Source organism: Cryptotermes secundus, unplaced genomic scaffold, assembly GCF_002891405.2.
Source record: "Cryptotermes secundus unplaced genomic scaffold, Csec_1.0 scaffold407, whole genome shotgun sequence".
Taxonomy (NCBI): domain Eukaryota; kingdom Metazoa; phylum Arthropoda; class Insecta; order Blattodea; family Kalotermitidae; genus Cryptotermes; species Cryptotermes secundus.
The window spans coordinates 1793647-1800336 of NW_019741981.1; positions in this window are offsets into that span (position 1 = coordinate 1793647).

The following is a 6690-nucleotide window of genomic DNA, read 5'->3' on the forward strand; positions in this document are numbered from 1 at the left end:
TATATTTTAGGAAATGACAACAGTACTGGAGACAACACAATTTTTGTGGTCAAATGTACCTACACATGAAATTAAGCTCAGTTGGATCTATTACACTTAAAACAAAGCCTTCTCTAAAGAGTCGATGTCTTCTCTTATCTTTACACATAAGGACTATTAACATCGAACTATACCATTCTAATGCCACAGCTATGGCACACACCTGACGAGCTGCAAAGGTAATTCTTGTGTGTTTTAAAAATACTGTGCTAATATCACCAGCTCTGTGCATATGCCAATATCTTCAGGGTCTTCTGCGAGACGCAATTAGCAAAAACATGCAATATTACTCCGGATATGAGTGGCCCAGACATTTTAAAACATAAATCGCTACAGGACTCCTATGGTGCATCCAGTTTATCTGTTTTGTAAGGAACTGAAGCGCGCTTTATTTGTGCTTACCGATAACAGAAGGTACAGGGCTACTAAAAATGATTAATTCGTTTTTAAAACGCTATATTTTCCAAAGTATTACACCTACAAATATGATTGATATATAAAAAGAACCGTAATCTCACCAAGTTTGTATTGTGTGCACCAGTTGGCTGCACGAGTTCAGTGCCTTTACAAAATGGCGACAAAGCAAGAAAAGAGTTTTTGTTTGTTGGAATATTCGAGATGTTCGTCTGTTATAGCGGTGCAACGCGCATTCAAAAGAGAGTACGGAAAAGAACCGCCATGTAAACAAAGCATTTTGCGATGGTATCAGCAATGTTCGTCGCTACCTAAACAATGAACTTCGGCATCGCTGGATTGGGGGTGTTGGTGAGGATGACGTAGCTCTGTTCACTTGGCGCCCCAGATCACCTGATCTAACGCCTTGTGACTTCTTCCTTTGGGGGTACATTAAGAATCGTGTTTACGTTCCCTCCACTAGTAGAGCTGAGGGAACGCATCGATGCTGCAGTGATGACCATTGACAGGATGATGCTACAAAATGTGTGGAACGAGCTCGACTACCGCCTGGACGTGTGTCGTGTGACCCAAGGGGCACACATAGAACATTTGTAGAGTGTGAAGAAAACTTGGTGAGTTTACGGTTCTTTTATATATCAATCATATTTGTACGTATAATGCTTTGGAAAATATAGCGCTTTAAAAACGAATGAATCATTTATAGTAGCCCTGTATTTCGATGACAGTGACACGCATCCCAGAATCAATAACATTCTCTTCCATAAACAGGCATTAACTGAAAATCTGCTGCAGGGCGAACTTTCCTCTAAGATATCTTCGCATCGAGCTGCCCTGAATCATGTTAATGTAATCAGAATTGTACTGACGCAACTATTTTATTAGATACGCGACGCACCTACAAAACAGAAATAACGGTCACTAGGGACACAAACAATTTACTAAGTATCATCACTGTGTACCAACTCAGGAGCGTTCATAGTCGTTGCCTCTAGATTTTCAATTAGTGTCCTCACGAATGCCAACTTCTGATGTCCTATAAATAATCTAAAACACGCGGGGCAGACGAGACACACAAAACTTGATCAACGTCAGTCCAGCGATTCTCGAGTAAGGAAATGCACAGCACAAAAGCTCCTTCCCATCAATTATCTCGAAAACCTACGCCTTGCAGAAAAGTGTGAATCGTTTCTCTCGACAACTTCAGTTGGAAACACTCCTCGCCTGAATAAGTATCTAGCGAGTTAAGCCCAATATGCATCTTCTAACGCGCATAGCGTCCGTCACTGCTGACCAGTCTGGTATGGGTTGACAAATTTGAGCAAAGCTAGCCAATGTCACATTTCATGAAAATCCGCTGAACGGTTCTTGGGATGTTACATGAGGGCAGACAGGCGGAGAGATATGACGTACCTAACCGGTCCTTCTTTTTCAACTTGTCATCGCAAGATCGCCAAATACAAACAAACCACGCCCCGCTTTGGTGTTATCTAAATGAAAATCTCTTTCGTCTGCATTAACGCAGCCCCTGTAAGGCAATTCTAGCATCGAATCCTTAAACAAAAGGTGAAGCGCACAAAATATACACTAATGGGCGCATCGAATACTGCCCATACAGGCGTAACTCTGAAAATTAATTACGTACACATTCATGAACATCAATAATTCCATTTCAAGCCATAATTTACTTATTCGTCGATAAAAACATAACATATAAGGAAATGTACATATTATTAATATACTGATGTAAGAGTTCAATATAATCAGAAAATAAACGTTTCAAGAAGCACTGTGTCCATTCACTGCACTAAACAACTGATTCCTCTCCCTTTACATCTGTGTCGAACGGTGCTCCACTTCATTTATGATATGCCTGCTATTGACAACCATCTCCCCTGACAATGTTAGGTCTTCGGTAAGACTTAATATCGAAATAATTTCATAGTCGTGCTTGTAAAAAGGGCTATTCAGTCTATAATACTCTCATTCACAAATCCCATAATCATACGCGCTTCTAGAATCCACACTGCATGGACCATCTTTTTCAAGATGCTACGGACAAAATTAGGATCTAAGTCAGACGAAGTATCGGGAAAATGCATAATTCGGAGTTCCATAATTTATACGCCTCAGCAATTAATAAAACCAACAGGGATGCCCTCTGAGAGATATATCACGCACTGGAGAGATAAAGAAATGCATACAGAATTTCAGCTGGGAAACCTGAACGGAAGAGACAACTCCAGACATTGAAGCGAGAGGATAATACTAACATGATTCTTAAACAAATACGGTATGAGGGTGCGGACAGGATTCATCTAGATTCCTAGGTTCCAGTGGCTTCCACTTGTGAATACGGTAATGAACCTTCGGATTCCAACACAAGAGGGATGCCATTTCTTGACAAGTTAGGCGACTATCACTTTCTCAAGAAAGTGCGTCACAGCGCAAACCATGAATTATTTTCTTTTATTCCTAGTGGGGTGGGACTAAGTCCCTTGTACTGCGGCCACTTCTGGCCTATTGTACCAGCCACAGATGATAGGTGAGGGTGATTGTGGAGCAATTGGTGGAATTAAGATTGGCAGGGGAAACCGAAGTACTCGGAGAAAACCTGCCCTAGCGCCACTTTGTTCACCACAAATCCCACTTGACCAGACCCGGGATCGAACACGGGCCGCCGCGGTGGGAAGGCAGCGACTAACCGCTTGAGATATGGCGCGGCCCAACCATGAACTACATCTCAGGTATAAATGGAATAAATACGTGTACGTATATGAAACCGCTCAAATTGGCTCAAACGGTTACGCTATTGATTTGTATTCGAGAGGTACCCGCTTCGAATTTCGGACAGTACATCGCTATCTTGATGCATTTGTACTAACCTCCGGCCCTCCGAAGTTCAGATCGGAAGTATAAATGTAAACAACGGTCTCATTACTTACTTACTTATGGAGCTGAGCCCTTCTTGAGGAGCCGCCAAATCTACAGCTACTCAAGAGCTTCCCAGCATTTTATGGAACACGAAGGTTCATTACCGTGTTCACAAGAGCCCTTCACTGGTCTCTATGCTGAGCCAGACCGATCCAATCCATACCATCCCATCCTATATGTCTAAGATCCATTTTAATATTGTCAACCCTCCTACGCCTTGGTCTTCCCAGTGGTCTCTTTCCTTCTGGCTTTCCCACCAATATCCCATATGCATTCCTCTTCTCTCCCATTCGTGCTAGATGCCCTGTTCACCTCATCCTCCTTGACTTAAGGGTCTCATATGTAAATAAATTTGTTCACAGGCAAAACTGCAGAGGAGTTGAGAACACTGATATATGTTCTTGTGACCCTCAATGCGCACGGTATGGAGACTGCTGCCGCAGTTCCCAATACTTCGTGCCAGAAGAACAACGCCTGGGAGCCTCCCCCTTCAAGTGCACAACTCTTTTCGATACCACCATGTACATCATGACGGCGTGTCCTCCCGAATGGAAGGACCCTGACACCCGCAACCGTTGTGAGCACCCAAGCACAAGTTACAGCGACCCACTGCTTGACGCACCGGTGACAAGCACGAGCACCAACATCACGTACCGCAACTGGCACTGCGCATATTGTCACCGTGATCTGGACGCTAACACTACGGTTATATGGGATGCTGAATTTACATGTCACGATTTTGTGCCTGAATATGTATCTGACGAAACTCTAGCAGAACAGCTATCCTACAACCCTCTAACTTCACGGTGGTGTCTGAATATAAGCAAATATTCTTTTGAAATGAAATCAGACTTCATAGCCGCAGGACCCTTGAAAGTTAGTAAAAGCAACAGCAATAGTGAAAAGCTATTGGACTGTGACATAACATTCAGAGACCCGAAAATGGTATTACAAGATCGCAGAGGGTGCAAATTTGGTATAATAAGCAGGTGTTCTAAACACTGGGAAGACACTGAGATGGAAAACCAATGTGAAGCATATACAGCTCGTATATATTATGGCCACAACTTGTATCGAAATCATCACTGTCTCTTATGTAATATTCAGCCTGGTGCCACTCAATTTTCTACAACCGTCCACTCCTTTGGGCACACAAAAAAGCCTGGTCTGTCATTCAGAATGTTGCTTGACTGGAGGAGACTAAGAGAAAGAGTCTGTTCATCATCTGAAATATATGACCCATTATCCCGTGTCTGCCGCGAAGTCTTCATACGATAATTTCTGAAAAGAAATATGCGAAAACATTCTCAGCTAATTCCATAGAGCACGATTCATCAGGTGAAATGGGAAATTACTCGTACGTATGTCTCATGTATCAAGAAAATACGAAAGTGAGTTTCTGGCATCAATTCTTTAAGAAAACGGGCATTCTTGGTCTGTTCCAATAGCGCAGTTCGCGTGTATAATCACACCAACCTTCACTCCATTCACAAGGGCATTATTTGTGAAACCTACTGGAAATATTTGAGGTTTTCACGGTGGTGACTATGAAGAAAGCAAGTCTTCTGGGATGTGGCGCTGTGTAGAGTGTTAACTGACGTTTCGGAGGAACGAAGATGGAGGCGATATGTTCCTACGAAACGTCAGTTAACACAATATCTACACGGCGCCACATCCCAGAAGACTGCTTTCTTCAAACTGGACAGCTTTACATGTGTGGTGATGAGTTAGTTAAATGCAGAATAGCTTTAGATATGTATGCAAGTATTCTGATTTTCTATAATAAGTTCGTCAATTCATAAAATCTGGGAACCATTGTCATAAGTTCTGTTCTAACAGGATCTGCTTATAATATTGCAAAACTATCTGCAGTGACGTAGAGCACCCACTCAAAAACAGTGTTATACAAAAATGTTCTCACTTCGAACAGGGATAAAGAGATTAAGTATGCTCAGAAACTAAACAAAATCGACAGTCATGTTTTAGACAGTGCAGGTACACAAAGCATTGTCACCTTATCGTCGGAATATCGTGAAGTCGAAAATATTTTGTAGCAGACCGATTCAATTAGTTTCCTAAGCAAGAGATTGCAGAATATCATTTTTCTGTCTCCTTGAAACGGGCGATGGAATCAACCATGTGCCAGCCAAATCAATCAATATCGTGTTCACCAAGGGTCATTTTCTAAGGCAGCAGGCGGCAGCATAAGACGTATCATTCGGAGTTGAATTCCTTTTGTCAACTTCCACACATTTACTGAAATTGGTCCTGATGTTTGAGTTCTCAGTAAAACTCTGGAGGTGCTTTCAATGTTTTATACTGCGCTGAAAGCTTAATAAAGCTCATCTTAAAGTCATACCTTCTTTCTGAGTGATAAGTCTTCCTGTGAGGTTTTTCCACGCATAAACTCTCCCGTGCAACTTACGCTTAAAGTTTTAAAGTTCAAAATTAAAAATTTTATAACTCTTTCAGGTTGTATGTCTATATCTGTCATATTTCACACAACATGTTTCGGCCTTTACTTGTATATCCATCATCAGATGCGTTAAAATGTTTGGCGAAATTGCTGCACTTCATATCCTGTCGCATGACGCCCGTACACACCGGTTTTATTTTGCGAGTGCGAATAGGATTTTTGCCCTTCCTTCTGCATGGCTGCTCAATCATCCAAGGCAGAATAACGTCAAGAAGATTCGCCAGCCATGACGTGAATTATTCGAACGCGGAAAGTCAGTCACTCGGCATTCGTTCGGCAGTCAGACGCACACATCGAAGCGAAGCAGGAGGAGGACATTCACTTATAAGGTACATAAAACTCCGTGGCCTTTAGTCCGCAAGCGAATTATACCGACCGAGCGACCGCCGCTTGTCGGCGAAGTTAGTGCCAACTTCTGCGGATAGAGGGTGTCCAGTGGTCAGCACAACGGATCCCCACGGCCGTTAATCTCGGTTTCCTAGACCGGAGCTGCTACTTTTCCATCCAAGTAGCTCTTCAATTATTATCATGAGGATAGGTGGACCCCCTTGAAGACCCACTACTTCTCAGAAAATCTGGCAGTGCCGGGAATCGAACCCGGGACCTCTGGATCTGTAGGCAGGAACTCTGATCACTAGATCACAGAGGCAATCTAAAAGGTACGAACAGGAACCTAAATCAAGCAATCGATTCAGATAAGTTATTACGAATTAACGGACATGTTCTTACCATCGCGCTATTTGTGATTACTAAAATCGTTCACGTAAATTCGATGCCAAGTGAAGTGAGCAATCTGAACGCTATTGCGTTTGTTATATACATTGCGC